Here is a 17,654-nt window from a genome sequence, read left to right on the forward strand (position 1 = left end):
AATTTCAAAACAGTTCTGAAACCGCTCCCTCACAACTGCAATTTGAGCCTGCCTGAAAGGAAACAAAGAAAAGATGTGAAAAATTGGATTGTTGGTTGAATGGGTTGTTAACCTTGCTCAAGCAACAGTCACAATCTCTCTCGGCAGAATCACAAAAGTCACTAAAATAATCTGTGCATAGCCGTCTGGTAGCTTGGCACAAAATCAGTCAGGCTTAATTTAGAGGCAATGTTTAAAGTATGTAAGCAACATACCATCCGTAATAAAGTGAAAACAAGACTCAAGAATTTTTTTACACCAATTTAGAAACATAAAGTAAATGTTAATACATTTTTTGACACCAAAACAACAAAAATCCAGTTAGAAGAACTGGAGTTATGAATTTCTAAAGTTTAGGGTGAAAACTAGCTCCTAAAAGATCAAAGCACCAACCGCGGACATCTTGTCGCTTAGTACTGGGTCAAAGTAAAAAAATATGGCCAACTGCAATGAAGCATGAGTCGGATACAAGAAATGGATTGACCCCAATAAGCGCTTAACTTCGGACTTATAGGTAATTTAAAGAAAATTTTTCTGAGTAGGTAAAGTTCAACAGGGCAAGGCTGGACAAGGTGTCTGAGGAGAGATCGTCATCATCTGGGAGCTGCTGGACAAAGCTGCTGTGAAGATTTCTTTGTTTGAACTAAGTGAATTATTTGGAAATTAAAACCTACAGCAGGATGAGGCAGGAGCCTTTAGTCGATGGGAGTTTCACAAGGCCAAAAACCCCTCTGGTGAAGGACCGCTGAACAGGATTTGCTGTTGCAGAGAAGAAAGTAGTGGGGGCTGCTGCAAAGTCAGACTGATCGTGATGCACCTTGGTGGATAAACAAGCAGTCTGGTCCTGGTCTCCTCTCAGTTACCAGAGCAGTTTTTACCCCAAAACTTTCCAAGTCCCAAGTTTTGGCTTTTGGCTTTTTGGCCACATTTAGCACCACCACCAAGGGTCCAGGAATAGAGTCTCACCATTTGGTGGTGTTGGGACTCATTCAATCATGGTCCAGGTGAGGGTTGAAGGCGGTTGGAGCTTTTTCTGCCCCTGAGGCTATAATTAGGATATCAGCCAACTCGCCCTTGGAGTCACTCTGGTAGTTGGTAGTCCTGGGTTCAGCAGGAGAACTGGGCTCAGACGTTACGGCAAGCCACTGAGGGTTCAAGGCAGACTTCAGGCAGCAGCGCAGTCCTTCCAAGTGCAGCAAAGCAGTCTTCTGAAGTACACAGCAGGCCACAGCAGCAGGCAGTTTTCTGATATTCCATCCAAAGGTCCAGAAAATGAAGTGAAGGATGGGTATGAGAGACCTATTTTTATACCTGGTGCCTCCTTTGAAGTAGGAGAAGTTTCTGAAGAATCCCCTTCGAAGTGGTTGAAGTTTCCTACTTCCTAACCCCTGGCTCCAAACTTGATGCATGAATGATGCAGGGGTGACAAGTCCTTTTTGTGAAGGCAGAATATGTGCTATAAGCTCACTATAATATGATTTATATATCTTTTTGTTATAATGATAGAATAAGTAATATGTGTTATTATGACGAGTTGTATGCTGTAGCTTGCAAAAAAATCTAATAAATATGGGAAAGTAATTTACCCTTGAAACCAATAGTGAATATTTGGGTTCTTAAAATAATAAGCAGATTTGTCCCTGCCTGCTAATTTTTGTGATTGTATTCAGGCTAGTATGCTAAGCAGGTTTGGGTTACAGGGTACCCCCCTTTTTGAATGATAATGTATAGTACACCTGTTGAGGTGTGTGGGATCTTTATAAGGTAAAGGGATTTTTCCCTTAAGGCCCCTCCGTTAGTGGGACCGAAATCAATAAATAGATGGCAGCAGGTCGTCTACCTCACGGTAAAGAGAGCAAGTAAGTATAGTGCAATATATAAGAGCAAGAAAGAGTATCAGTATGTCAGAATCCCAAGTAGTTTGTTATACAGAAGAGCAGATTTCTAAATTGTTAGAACTCCCCTCACTGTTGAGTGGAGAATTGCCATTGAGCGATACTCCTAAATTAGACAAAGTAGAAAAATTTAAACAACTAAAAAAGAAGAACACTAGGACGCAATTGCATGCCCAGGTTTTGTTAGAGCATCTTAAGAATAATACCATTCCACAGGGCCTACAAGTAAGAAACATTCCCGTAATTTTTACGGGTGACCCTAAATATTTGTCCCAATTCAGCGGAGTAGGCACCAAATGCTCAAGAGACTGGCTAGCCCTTTCTGTTGAGACAGCATTAAGGATTAGCGAGTCTGAGTTAAGAGAATAGACAGTAAAATAGAAGTACTTAATTTCCTCCGGAAAATCAGATTGAGGTCGTTTTTTAGCTCAGTCACTCCACAAGAAGAGAGCTCAAATAGTGGTCTTAAACCAAAATCATTCTTTTTACCTGAAAGAAATGATATGCCCAGAGAAATTAAGGTCTTTGAAGATGTAGTGCTGAAGGAACTGGATTCACTTAATTCTAAGAAGACGTTTTTTAGAGACAATTGCTCTAAAATAGAAAAAGAAGCCATCTCAAGTTTGGCTGAGAATAAAGATATTGTAATTAAACCAGCTGACAAAGGAGGTGGCATTGTGATCTGGGGTTTGAAACAATATAATAAAGAGGTAATGAAACAGTTAGACAACCGAATACATTACCGTGAGCTGTCAGCCAGTACACCTAAACAAGTCCAGCACCAGATTGATATATTGACACAGACAGCTAGAGAGCATGGGTGGATTAGTAAAAAAGAATTTGAATTTCTAAACCAAAACGATGGAAGGATGCAGTGCTTCTATATTCTACCAAAGATACACAAAAATATAGAAGAACCTCCAGGGAGACCGATAGTCTCGGCGTGTGGATCCATTCTGGAGCCTCTTGCCCAATTTGTTGACATCTTTTTGAAACCGTTTGTAGTTAAGACACCAGCATATGTTCGAGACTCTATGGATATTATCAATAAAATCGAAAATTTAACATATAATGAGGAGAAACACATCTTGGTTACTTTTGATATTGAGTCTCTACTGTATATACAAATATCCCACAAGACGAGGCATTAGAGATTATCAAACAGATTTTAAATTACAACACAGAGCCAGTACGCACTCCTACAGATTTCATAGTCGAGTTAGCGACATTATGCCTGAAAAACAATTTCTTTAAATATAATGAAAGGCTATACCGGCAAGTGAAAGGAGTAGCAATGGGCTGTAGCTTTGCCCCAGAGATCGCCAATTTGGTGATGGATTGTTTCAAGCAAAAGTGGATCTATGAACAAAATAAACCATCTAAAATATACATTTCCCAATGGTTTAGATATATAGATGACATCCTAATGATTTGGGAAGGCCCTGAAACCATGCTTGACTCCTTTTTTAATTGGCTCAACCAACGTACTGCTGACTTCAACTTTACCATGAGTAAAGATAAATCAAAAATAATTTTTGGGGATTTATGGATTCTATCTAAGAACGGTAAGCTAGAGGTTAGTCTATATAAAAAACCGACAGACCGCAATACACTGCTACATTATTCTAGCGGACACCCAAGGTGTCTTAAAGAGAATTTACCATATGGGCAATTTCTAAGGATAAGAAGAAATTGTACAGATAAAGACGACTATTTTTGTAATGCTGAAGAATTGAAGAAAAAACTAATAACTAGAGGGTACCCAAAAAAGTTAGTCAAAGCGGCTGCCAAAAGAGCATGGTTTACCCCAAGGGAAACACTTCTTACACCTAAAAAACAAACGAACGAGATCCCTTTGACGTGTATGACATTTAGCCCAAAGGCCAATAAAATACGCAGGATTATAGAAAAGAATTGGCGATTATTAAAGACCTAAATATTGAGAAACCATTGTTCTCTTTTAAGAAAGGGTGTAGTTTAAAAGACCACTGGGTGCAAGCTGCAGTGAAAAAAACAGATAAGAAAGACCTGAGGGCAATGTTGCAGCTTCCAGCAGTCCAGGGACATTTTAGATGTTGTAAATGCATAGCATGCCAATTCATGCAAGACTCGAAAGAGGTAGTAATAAATGGTAGAAAGCATGTACAATATGACTTCTCAAACTGTAATACAAAAAATGTGATCTACTGTATATTGTGCCCCTGTAACAGAGCCTATATTGGGCAAACTTCACAAGCAGTAAAAAGCTGCATTCTCCAACACCAGCAAGACTTAAATGTGCTATAAAAGGAGCACCGCTAGTTGAACATTTTGTGGAATTTGAACATAAAGCAGATGATATCAGATGGACAGTGTTGGCTGTGGTACAACCTAAAGCGGATGGCCCAACAACGATGACAAGACTTCTGAAATTGGAAGCAAGATTGATTGAGAAATTCCAGACAGTCAAAACTGGACTAAATGATTGCGACGAAGTTTGGGCCTTAATTAGTAGATGAAATCTTAAAATGTCTTTCCTTTGTTTCTAGGTTCCTACCAGAGTGTGTGAGAAGTCATGACAATACAAAAATTTTATCCGCTAGACTCGCGCTGTCCGGCTAAATATGTAAATTTAAATTGCAATAACAACATAAAAAATGTAATGGAAGGATGATGTAAACACTATCTCCATTATTTTGTAGACTAATGAGTTTTTGAACAGAAATGAGAGACTGTATTTATGTTTGCCCTCACAGACACCGAGTAATAGTTAGAATACAATAATGAATATGGAGTTACAAGGTAGTATGTTGTGGTTACAACATTCCTGGAAAAAACAAGTATGAAGTACCCTTAAGATGGCCACCAGATCGGGTCAGTACCTGGACTCCACGTTTCGAAATGGTTTAAAATGTGCAAAAAACGGAGTGCGAATGATACCAGAGACCAAAGGAGAGCTAGTTTGTTGACCGCATTTTTGAAAAGTAAAGGATAACGATTAGGTCTTGGTTGTTTGGAGGTATAGCGGAGACAATAGATGGAAAGGGATGGAGTTCTCCTAATATGGCGCCCATTGACTTGCATTGGTTACAAACAAACGCGGGCTAGCGCATGCCCGATGAATAACTTAAAACGCCATCTCATTCGAGACGGCGTTTCCCCGACTCGTGAGTAGTCGAATAGCAGCTCAGAGGCGTCTTTGCGGCAATGTGAATGCCGCTAGCCACACGGATTGGAGTTCAAAGCACAAGTAAGTAGATGAAGCCAGCTTAAACGGCCCGCTGTGGCTTTGTTAACAATTCGGTTACAGGAATTTTGATGATTGGCCCTAAAGCTTGGTTATATTGTCTTTATATGCATCTCTGCAGGGACTACGCCGAGTGTATAGAGATATGTGCATTAAGGCAGAGTTGTATGTATAAATAGGTAAGAGGTGTGCCACTAGGTCTATCACCACCTTGAAATGGATACTTGTCGGTGTATTGATGGTATTGAGCATTGGCTCATCGTTGGTCCCTTTCTTTCTTTTTTTGTTTATGGATAGAACTAATTGAAAGCAAGTACAAAAAACTTTGTGGATAAATTGGACACTTAATACAACGGAAAGAAAGGTATGGTTCACAGTTGGATTCACTGTGGAGGCTGCATGATTAAGGTGCATGTTCAACTAATATACTGAGACACGCGGTGATTATTTTGGTGCTGCGATCAGTCCTGGTGGTATTGAGATAAAGTGGTGGGTTGAGTAAGACCCAATTGAGGTTTGCGCCCCTTAAAGGAGCAATTATACAATTCTAACATAGGGACACTGGTATACATTGAAAACATTCTGACAGTGATACTCTGCACACTTGAAGTTGCATAGTGAATAAATTCACTTAAGTGGTATGATTTTAATTTGTGTGTTAATTTTTGTAGAGGTGCCAGTGCCCCCTGACAGTCCTGAAGAGGCCATGAATGTTGCGGACGAAACGCATCGACATCTTTCTAGTGGGATCAAGGGCTTTGAAGCGAAAAAAATTGATTAACAAAATTGATGTAGCACTACATAATACCTTTGAAAAAATAGTTAGGTATTTTACAGCTGGGTGCAAAACCCTTGTTTACCTACAGAGTATGGGATCACATTGCTAATTGTGCTATAGTGACCATAATACAAAGTAATATTGATGGGCATAACCCTCCTTTTGGTTATTTATGTCATTTTTTATTTTTTGTGAGTACATGTGATAAATGTTTGAGATGTAAATATGATGTATATATATTTTTGTTATAATGATAGAATAAGTAATATGTGTTTCTATGACGAGTTGTATGCTGTAGCTTGCAAATAAATCTAATAAATATGGGAAAGTATTTTACCCTTGAAACCAATAGTGAATATTTGGGTTCTTAAAATAATAAGTAGATTTGTCCCTGCCTGCTAATCTTTGTGATTGTATATAAGCTCACTAGTAGCATGCATTTTACTGGCCCTGGCTATATTGTATACTATTTTACTAGGGAGTTATTAGTAAATTAAGTATGCCAATTAGGTGTAAGTCAATTTGACCATGATTTAGGGAATTGCCACAAGCACTTTAACACTGGTAAAGTGCACAGAGTCCTAAAGCTAACAAAAAAATGAAATCAGCAATGTAAGCGGGGTGAATGCAGAATGTTTAGGGATGACCATGCAGAGAGGACCAGGTCCTAAAAGGGCCTTTGCAGGTGTCATCTGCCATCAGTCTGTGAAAGGAGAGGCCCTTTGAAGCTAATCCTAGACATTTCCCAAATGGTCATCCTACCAGACGAACACAAATACTTTACCACACCCAGGCCTTTGTGTCTGCTCATCCAGGGCTTGAGCACTCAAATGGCTGCAGCTGGAGGCTAATGCAAAGTAACCTCCACAGGCTTTCGTAAGGAAAAGTTGACTTTCTTAAAGTGCCTTTTTTTCCAGTATTTATTTTTTAAAAACGTCATCAGTTAATTTGGCTTTTAATAAACATAACAAAAATTCCAGGTTTGAAAGTTCTCAAAGTTTCCTGACTGCACATAGCATTATTAAATGTAATAGTGCATCATAGTGTTTTTCTATGAAACAGACAGCCTTGCTACAGTGGAAAAAACTCTTAGGTCACTGTAATGACATGTTAGCCTTAACTTGCTGAATGCCCTACTTTTAGATATCATGGCACAGTAGTGATGTAGTCCACTAATGCAATTTAACTAACAGGACCTGGGTACACTTTAATACAAAGTAGGGACTTATAGGTAAGTTAAATATATAAATTAGTAGTGTAACCAATTTCAACATGTTTTATGGGTAGGAGCACATACTTTCGGTCCTGGTTAGCAGAGTCCTAGTATACAAACACAGCAGCATTAGTTCACAAGGAATGGGTGTGACCACATAAAAAGAGGCCCTTTTCTACAATCCTTTTTATCTTTAAGTGTTTTTTACATCTTGCACAAGTTGGTTTGCGACAGGCTTTTTCAAAACCTCAAAAAGAGGCAGCTTTCTGATGAGGCAGTATTTTAATCCCTCATACATACACTACTGTCAACATATGGAAGTAGCAGAAGAAGCACCTTTCTTTTCCATGACAGTCATTCAGTGCCTTATACTGCTTAAACAGGCATTGCAACCTGTAAATGGTAGAGTTCCACTTGGTTGGAATATCCTATATAAGGTCAGGAATGTGGACTTTATTAGCTAGTTGAAAGACCATCAAGTTTCTGGGTTTTAAACAAATAGCTACAATGTGTGCAAATGATGCAAAAGATCACCATAATGCCTTATACTATATTTTGTTATGCTTTTTGAGGCAGCCCGACACAATCAGGTTCATGCAGTCAGCAAAGATGGGCACGCTGAGGGTTCATGCATCTAACATGACATAGACATATTTACTGCCATTGTCCGGGACAAGTCATATGCAGACACCTCTTGGTCAAAGCCATTCATAAATATTTGCATTAAATCCTTCCAGGATGTTGGCAGCTGTGTGTGCTGTCCCTATGGAGAAAATTGCACTCATTGCATGCTGTTACATGCCTTCAAACGTAATACAGACTGTAATTGCCCTGATGTAAATCCCCTTGAAAATGGCCCTCTGTATCTTGGCAACAACTCCATATGTCTGTTATGATGTGAGTGATACAACAAAAAAACAATATAAGCTTGCATTAATCTCAGTCACTGGCAATTGCTCACAGCCACATTCCAGTCCATTGTATTTCACCTCATGCCACTCTAGATGAGATGCCTCCTGCAAATCAGTCTTGATCATGCACCGATAGAAACAGTTCAGCCAAAATTATGAGATCAAGCCCCAACCAGATGCAAACAAAACCAACTCCATGCTGGTTTCCGCCTACTTAGGCTCATCATTGAGGTATAGCTTTCTTCCTATGGGACAGTTAGCATGGGACCATGTCTGGGCATACCTGTTGTACTTAGGACATCTACTCTCAAAACAGCAAAGTAATGAAAGGAATGTTTGAATGAACCGCAGTCCCTGATGATCACTCGGGGCTGCTTTCAAATCCATCATTTTTGCCCAGTAGTTCATTCTAGACATAGACCACCTATTAGAAATTGGGTTTCTGGTTGGCAGAGGTATGCACCCTGTTCAATAGCTAAAATGTTTGCAAGCCAAAAGCGATGGAGCGTGGGTCGGATACAGTGCCAAGTAAGTCCCGCTGAATTTTTACCTTCTCAGAATTGAGCCAAGAGTACCATTAACAGGGAAGGCATTCACTGGGAGCAAGGAGAGCATCACTGGTGGTGGTCTGTGGGTGTGAAGAGTCGGCCGGGGGCGCAGATGTGGGGACTAGAGCCTCACAGTGGTGAGCGGCAATGTTTACTGTGCGAAGTGATAAACTTGTGGTGGTTCACACTGATTCTTCATGAGAATGGCACAGTTCTGGTGCATGCAGGCCTGTTCACGGTCATGAAGAGCCCAAAAGCTGGATTTCAGGAGCTACAAAACCACTTTAAGGTCTCAGGACTGCAGGGGTGCCTCTTGGGGGTCAGACGCTAGTTGATGATGGGTCCAGGAGCTGTATCCAGAATGTCGGAAGTCTTTTGTGTTTCTGCAACTTCAGAAAATAGGAGACAAGCCAGCAAGCCCTTGGAGTCACTTTGGTTCTGAGATGGCGAGATGCAGGTCCAGTCGTTCTCACTCCCAGGCAGGAGGGCAGAAGGCAGCAGGTCAGCTTTGCAAAGCAGATGCTCAGCAGAGTATCAGCCCTTGCAACAGCACAGCAGTCCTTCTTCCTGGCAGAGTTCCCACAGGTCCAGAAGTGTTCTGAGTTGGAAGTATCAGAGGTCCAGTACTTATACCCAGTTGCTCCTTTACAGTAAGGGAGCCTTCAAACCAGGCTCTTTGAAGTGCACGAGCCCCCACCCACCGTTCCTGCCCTGGTTCCAGACTCACTGCAGGACAGTATGCATCTATTTGTGTGGCAGGACACTAACCTTTCAGGTGTGTCAGTCCCTCCAACCCATCCTGCCCAGGATGGGTCATCAGGATATTTATGGCCTATTAGACACACCTAAGTTCCCTTTTTGTGTGGCTTTCTAGAGGGAATACACAAGCTCAGCTGCCACCCCACCATGTTTTGGAGACAGGCAGTAGACACCAAATGGATTAAGCAAGAAGACACCAACTTTCTAAAAGTGGCATTTTCAGAATTACAACTTAAAATCAAACTTCACCATATGTTGTGATTTGAAATTGTGAGTTCAGAGACACCTAATTCGACAAACTTATCTCTTTCAGATTGGGAATTACACTTATAAAATGTAATAAGGTAATCCCAATGTTATCCTACGAGAGAGATAGGCCTTGCAGTAGTGAAACACAAACTTGGGAGTTTTTCACTACCAGGGCATGTAAAACTTAAACGTACATGTCCTCCCTTTTACATACATTGCACCCTGCCCTACTTTACGGGTGATTTAATTGTATAACCAAGGAAGGTTTAGGCCTGGCAAGAGGTTTAACTTGCCAAGTCGACATGGCAGTTAAAAACCGTACACATGTGCTCTACAATGGCAGGCCTGAGACATGGATAAGGGGCTACTTAGGTAGGTGGCACAATCAGTGCTTCAGGCCCACTAGTGGCATTTAACTTACAGACCCTGGGTAGATGTAGCACACTTTAATATGGACTTATATGTAAATTAAATATAAATATATCAATTGGGTATAAGCCAATGTTAGCATGTTTTAGGGGAGAGAGTACAGGCACTTTAGCACTGGTTAACATGGCACAGAGTCCTAAAGCCAGAAAAAATAGGTCTTTAACTGAAGGGAGGCAGGCAGAAAGTTAAGGGAAAGACCACCATAAGATTGTCATTTCTAACACCACCCATATGCACATCAGCCTTGATGCTCCAGTCAAAACAGTCCAATCTGAATTACCAGTTGAGGTACCATCAAGAAGTGATTTCAGCCTGCTTAGGCCACATTAGTGAGCCATAGTTTGAGTCATATGACACAGGACCTGCATCTGGGCATATCCATCTTATTTCAGACTGCCTAGGCCTCATCATTAATGTATGTCTGTAATCCCATGGCAGAGTGAGCACTGGACCCACATCTGTGCATACCTATGTGATGTAGGGTAACAACTGCAATAAACAACAAAATGATGGAAGTTATATTTGAATTAATCTCAGCCCCTGGCTATCAATCAGGGCAATGTTCCAGTCCATAATTTTGCAAAGCCATTCTAGACAGAGCCCAGCCATATGCAATTGAGGAACACTAGCCACCCCAGCATTTTGGCCAGATGTTAATTGGAACAGTGGTTGGTTTGATGGTACAGTGTTTTCCTTCTGAACATATGTTGTTTTTTTGTGGATGTTACTAAGCATAGTGGTGCACAGTCTTGAAGGACTGACCACGATATTGTTTTCCACGTGTCCGTTAGGGTTTACTAATTCTGCATGCAGACTGGTGTTGCAGAGATTGGTGTCCCTGAAGTGTGGAGCTTGGCCACCAGCTGCTCCATCAGATTCATGATAACATTTCCTTCATTCAGTGAACCTGAAACAGCAGCTACCTTTTGTACTCTTTACATGTAATTGAATGTTGGCTCTCAAATGTGTCAGTGGCCCACAAAGCCGAGATGTGCACTTGGCTTTTCAAGACCATTCAGAGTGGAAAACCATGTAGCTTGTGATGTATTCTTCTTAATAGTAAAGAACTTCCAAATCAGGGATGTGGTGTTTTTGAGAGTGCTAAGTTTGTTTGTTTGTTGTGGAGTTCTGCATCATGGAAATAGGCCTTGTTGTGACAAAGGGGATGGTTACTAATGCTGTCTGTTTTGATTTCTAGATGGTGGGACCAATATGGAATGCAGGTACTTCAGCAGCCTGCATAACAATATCTTGAACTACCCCATTTACACTTTCTCACTATCTACATGAAAAATAACAAGTTCATCTTGGACACTTTCTTTTGCTGTCTCCCCCTTGCTAGTAATTGGGTATCTACATCTTGTTACTTCATCAGAAGGGTGGATAAACTGGGGATATTACTCTTCTTTCTACTGAAAGATGAGACAGAGAATCAGAAGAAATTGATATTGATGATGAAGCAAGCAGACCCTCCTGCTCTGCTCATACCTTAGGTGAGTTAAAGTTGTCATCCTAGTCTATTTGCTGGGATGATCCTGTCCCACTCAGTCATGATTGGCTTCACCACAGCACTGAGAGGAAGGAGCTTTTCTATCTCACAGATGAATGGTTATATCTATGGTACAATGGATACTCCAAAGAATTGATGCCCAGAACAGGATGCACATGGAACACCTTGTTGTGCAAAAAAAATAAACAGACTTTGATGACAGATTATGCAATTTTACTGTTTATTTTATGGTTTCAGATTGTGCAATCCACTAGCTGGTTTCTTGGGTGCTGTTGTCATGATGACGTTAATGGAAAATTCTTAATATGGGAGGGGTTGGTCTCTTAGCATCATCTCATTTACCATAAGTCAAGAAGTAATTAGAAAGCAGAATGTCAGAATGGGGTGCACCCTGATTATCAAACACAGAATATCGATGGGACACAAAAGATAGGAGAGGAAATATTGAAAACAATTTTGACAGGTAGGTAGGTCTAGATTTTCTATACAGAACACCACATATATGTAACTATGTTGTACATTTATCCTCAAGATGTGTAGATGTGGCAATATGAATAGTGAATCTATACTTGTATCACAATATTCTGTGGGTCGATATTCAGTATACAATCTGTCAGAATGGATTTTGCTAAATAATACACTTGGCCTAAGAGATAAACAATTACATCCAGACAGTTTCTGTAAATTTCACATAGACCATTGCTAGCACAAGCAGCACCCATCTGGTTTCACAGTCCCATTGAGACAATTTCTCCTCAAACCATGTTGGGTATGACAGGAATTTAAGCAGTCACTATGAAGACAGGGAAAACAGGAAATTATGTATGCTACAGGTAGCCTAATAGGTGTCTGTGTAAGATTAGGGTTGCCTAATACATTTTATACTGACCTACTGACAACCTGTCCATGTTGTGAGCCATTCATTTGTTCTGAGGCTAAATCTACTTTACCATAGAAAAGGGTGTCTACTGCAAAAGCAATAAGATGCTAAGGAATGCTTGCATTAATAGCAGCTACTAGCAATTGTTGTGCACCGCATTCCAAACCATTATTTTGTCGTCCACTTTGGCATTCTAGACAAAGTCCTCCCTTTTTCAAATCAATCTTGGCCCTGCTCCAATAGGAATCTGAATTCCCAGGCCAGGCACCCACCAGATGTGAACATAAGCAAGCCCAGACTGGTTTCAAACTATGTAGGTCTCATCAGTATGGGGTAGCATGAGTCCTGTGACACAATGAGGATGTGGCCATGCCTTGCCACATCACACTTAGGGTGTCTACTGAAAAAACAACATGATGATGGAAGGACTGCTTAAATTGATCTCTGCCACTGGCAATCAATCAAGGTAGCATTTCAGATACTGTGCTTTTTTGCTCACTGTGTAATTCTAGCAAGAGACCCCCTGAAACAATTGACCCCCTGAAACCATTCCTGGGTTGCTTGTGTTTGGTTCAGAAATTACATGACATGGCAGTTCAGGTTTGATTGTTCTGACTGGAGCAGTGCCAAGACGTATTGCATATGACTTGGTCTAATCTGATCTGGTTCAGTGGGCAAAAAAATAATATATTTGAAATGCTCCCCGCTGCAATCATTCCTCCCAGCACCTTTTGTGTGTTTGATTTAACACTGTAAGTGGCCAAGTGCATACCCAGATGTGGGTCCTTTGCTTATTGTGCCACTGGAACCAAGCTGCACCTGACTGAAGATGCCTAACAAGGCCAAAACCAGTGTTGGGTGGATTGTGTTCCTGTTCAGAAAGGACCTAACTTGACATTTCTTGTTGGGATGTGACTGGAGCAAGGCAAAGAGTGATTTGCATATGGATGGGTCTAATCTGTGCTGGCTTAGTGGGGAAAAAACAATGACGTGGAATGCTACTCCGTATGATTGGCAGTTGTTAAACTTTTCACAAGCATTTCTCCTTTTGCGTGTTTTCTAGAAAAGGGCATTTTGTGTGTTTTATAGTAAAGGGTGTAAGAAAAGATGAAAACTGGTAATAGTAGTGCTTTTCCCCCATTAGGATCTGCCGTGGGTCAAATACTGAGAAGTTTTGTTGCCTTGTCAGTATGCAGTGCTTACATACTCGATAAATATGTGGAAACCTCCTGACACAAAGATAGATGTGGTGATAGTTGCATAGAATTTAACTGTAGTATTTTATTTTCAGTGGTCTGGCTACAAAGAGTTCTCTGGTTTGGGCCATATCTAAGTTTACAAACAATACAACTGTGAAAGAAGAAATATACTGTATACAAGCTAAACAACTTTACTACCTACGTAAGTATCATTTATTAATGAATGGCACCTGAACCTCTTTCTCAAATTACATAGATTAGTACGGATGAGAATAAACAAATGCCACCACAGAATCCATGATCAAAGAAAACTTCACAGTATTCATAGCATTAGGCTTCATACCAGCTAAGTGTGAGAATTATGCAAATTCACCCAGTTTATATACATTCTTTTATTTTTTTATATGATGCCAAATCAGTGCCCTGGGTGCTATGACTAGCCTCTGCTGCTAACTTATGCATTCCCATATAACAAGTACAAATAGTGGCTCTACCCCATCTTGCTTCATCTTCAGCGTTAACTGCAATGTACGTTCTTAAGATCACAATATTTATTTCCAAGATACCAAAGAATGTTGACAAAATAAAGATCTGGTAGTCATGCCCACTACTCACCCTGGAAACTTTGAATGGAAAGAGCAGATAGATGTTCTAGCCTGCAGCGACAATTAGCAGGTTCTGGCAATGTTCCCATCTTGTCCCTAAGAACTACAGTATCCAAAGATACAAGAAGGAGATTAAAAATGTAACAATTAACTTAGCCCCCAGCACACCATAGCAAATGGCTACACTATGCTGAAAACAAAAAGAACAGAGATCTGCCTCTATTACTTCATTAACAATCCAGAAATGTGGCAATTTCAGGCAAAACACAACTTAAAAGTAGGTACTGGGAACCAAAGTGGCCACTGACTCAATGTTGACGTTTCTTGCAGATCCAGAGAAACTTCCTAATACGTCATAGAAAAATCGAACCATCATACTTCAGGACATGACCATTTAAAAACATTAAGCCTTACTTAGGGGCTGCCTCAGCCCAATGGCAGGTCACTAAATACAGTTAGTTATCTCAATTTCTCTAACATTTTTTCAAAAATCCCAAAATAAATCAGTGTAATGTCCAGATCTCCTGACTATGTCATTCACCCCATATTCCTCTATAACCCTTTTGGGTGACATGAACCTCCCAGACAACACAAGTAAAAAAAAAATCTCAAAACCCGGATTAACACACTCAATATGCCACAGCATGTCACAGAACCAACACACTCCAAAGGCCACAATCTCCACCTTTTCTTCTAAACATCAACTACAATCCAGTGCAAACCACCTACACCCCTGAACTGACCACTTTGCCATCCCTTTCTCTCTGCTCAGCGTCCTAGTAACAAACCAAGATCAGCTAAAAAGTCAAACCAAACTCTGAAGACCTTTCAAAGAATTCTCCATACACCAGCAAATGCCTAAACTCATCTCTCAACCTATCAATTCTACATCCATCATTAACACCCTTCTGAACAACTTCAGCACTATTTTGGAAAACTATGTGAACATCCACACTCAAACTAAAACATGGAAAACACTACAAGCTAAGGCCTTCAGCTCCCTCGTATGCTAGAGATCTTGCTGACAATAAATGATGCACCTGCAGAGAGAAAAGAAAATGAAAGAAAAAGAACTTCAGATGACCTCATGATACTGAACTCCTCCACTCAACATGCAGACAGTTCAACATATCTGCCAAAGCAAAGTACTATACCAACACCTCCAATAGAGACACCAACAGAAACAGAACACTTTTCAAGAAAATCAAGCATGGCATCAATCCCTGCTTCACCCACCTATTCTCACAGAAATGTGCAATGCCATCATTCTCTTCTTCAGTGAAAAAAGTCAGATGATCCAACAGCACATTGGCAACGCAAAGCGTGCTTCATTTCTTATACATTTCCCTTCCCGTAGAATCCTGCATTGGTCATTTTTAAAAGCCACATCTCTTGCATAACTTGCCAAAATACTCAACTCCCTTGAAGCTTATGAGGATGATGTAATACCTTTGTCCTTCACAATGTTCTCTGGGGATATCTTCAGCCCTATTCGTCATTGTCAATGCCGCCCTCACTCTAGACATCTTCCCAGAAGCTCTTAAAAAAACTAAATCCTACCACTCCTGATGACCACACCAACAACTGCCCATCACTGACCTAACATTCATTGGCAAAATAATTGAACAAGCAGTCTATGTTCAAATCCAAAATACATTGATGCTAGCAGTCTGGCTTCAGATCATGTTATGCATGGTACATATTTTACACAACATAGATGATGCCCTTCTGACTACAGATGAAGTTGACCCTTACCTCCTGATATTGATGGTCCTTTCAGCTGCCCACCATTCTACCCACATAAGCACCCTGGATTTTTGAATGGGATTAACTGCCAATGCCCTCACTAGTTCTCGTCCTACCTTTCCAACGAACACCAATTCATTCACATGGGTGAATATAAATAATATGTGTTCAGCTTTTTAACTGTTTAGGACATGTAACTCAAGCATAGGAGTGCCCAGGGTATAGAAAAGACACATTCAGGTCACAAAAAATCTCTATAATCTCCAGAGTCCCCCAGGGTGAATGATTCTCTTTCCTTCTTGTCTCTTTCTCTCTCCCTTCACTCCAGTGCATTTTCCCAGCACCACTGCTGCCCCTGCTATCCCGCTCCCTTCCCTCCATGCGATGGCAAAGGCAAGCCCGTCTGTGCCCGTCTGTGGCTGGACTGTGCCCAACGCCATGGAACCAGGTCCTTGCTCCATCCGCCGGTTCAACTCCAACACACTACGTGCCTTCTACCCAGGAAGATCCTCAGCCTGCCACCTAGCTGACCCGAGGTACACTCATGGACCTTTTTCGTGCAACGCATGCTCCCGCACCCTCCAAGGACCACCATACGATCTTGTACCAAGCACGGACGACCGCCTCAAGTGCATAATCCTCAACACACGCTCCCTCATCAAGCACGCAGTAGATGTCAGGGACCTCCTTGATTCAACTGCCCTGGTCTTCACCTTCATGGATATGTGGATCACCCCCACCTCCACCTCGGACATTGCCACGGTCATCCCAGTCAGATACAAAAGGACAGAGCCAACCGGCCTGGAGGAGGCATTGCCATGGTCTACAAGAATACCTTCTGCCTGACAGCCACCATCGAGTCATAGTCTCAGCCAAAACACGAACACCTATACTTCTAGATTTAGCCCAGCCCCAACTTGTGCCTCTGTGGCACACTCATCTACAGGCCACCCAGACTCTGACCTCAATCCTGCAAAGACATTGGCGACCTCATTGTGCTCACCTCCTCCGGCTACATCCTACTCGGCAACCTCAACTTCCACCTTGATATCCACGATGACCCCAACACCACAAACCTCTTGGACAACCTTGCAACGCTCAGCCTCAAACAACTTGTCATCATCCCCACCCATAGAGCCAGACACATCCTTGACCCCGTCTTCTCAGCAGGGAACAACATCACCATCTCTCACACCTCTGAACACCACTGGACCGGCCACAAATGCATCCATTTTAACTGCATGCCATTATGCTCCCCGCACCACCTGGCAGATGCTGGGGCTAAGCAAAAGAAGCTCAACTCACCAATGCTCTGAGCCACTCCCCCCTACTGGAAGCAGCAGATGCTAATGAAGCTGCACGCAATCTACACCGTTATATAGCGGAATGCACTGGCAGCATAGCCCCCCCTCAGGAAACCAGCTGGAAACCAACATAGCAAAACACCTAAATGGTTCATAACAAATCTACAAAAGTCAAAATGCTACTGCAGATGTCTAGAACGGAATTGGAGGAACAACAAATCAACCAAATACTGCATAGCCTATAAGAACGTAGTCACCATGCACCACCAGAACATCAGAGCCGCCAAAAATGATGCCGTTCAAGAACGCCCCAGCATCAGCACTCACAACAGCACAGAGCTCTTCACCACCATTAAAGAATAT

This window comes from Pleurodeles waltl, chromosome 1_1 (assembly GCF_031143425.1).
Source record: "Pleurodeles waltl isolate 20211129_DDA chromosome 1_1, aPleWal1.hap1.20221129, whole genome shotgun sequence".
NCBI lineage: Eukaryota > Metazoa > Chordata > Amphibia > Caudata > Salamandridae > Pleurodeles > Pleurodeles waltl.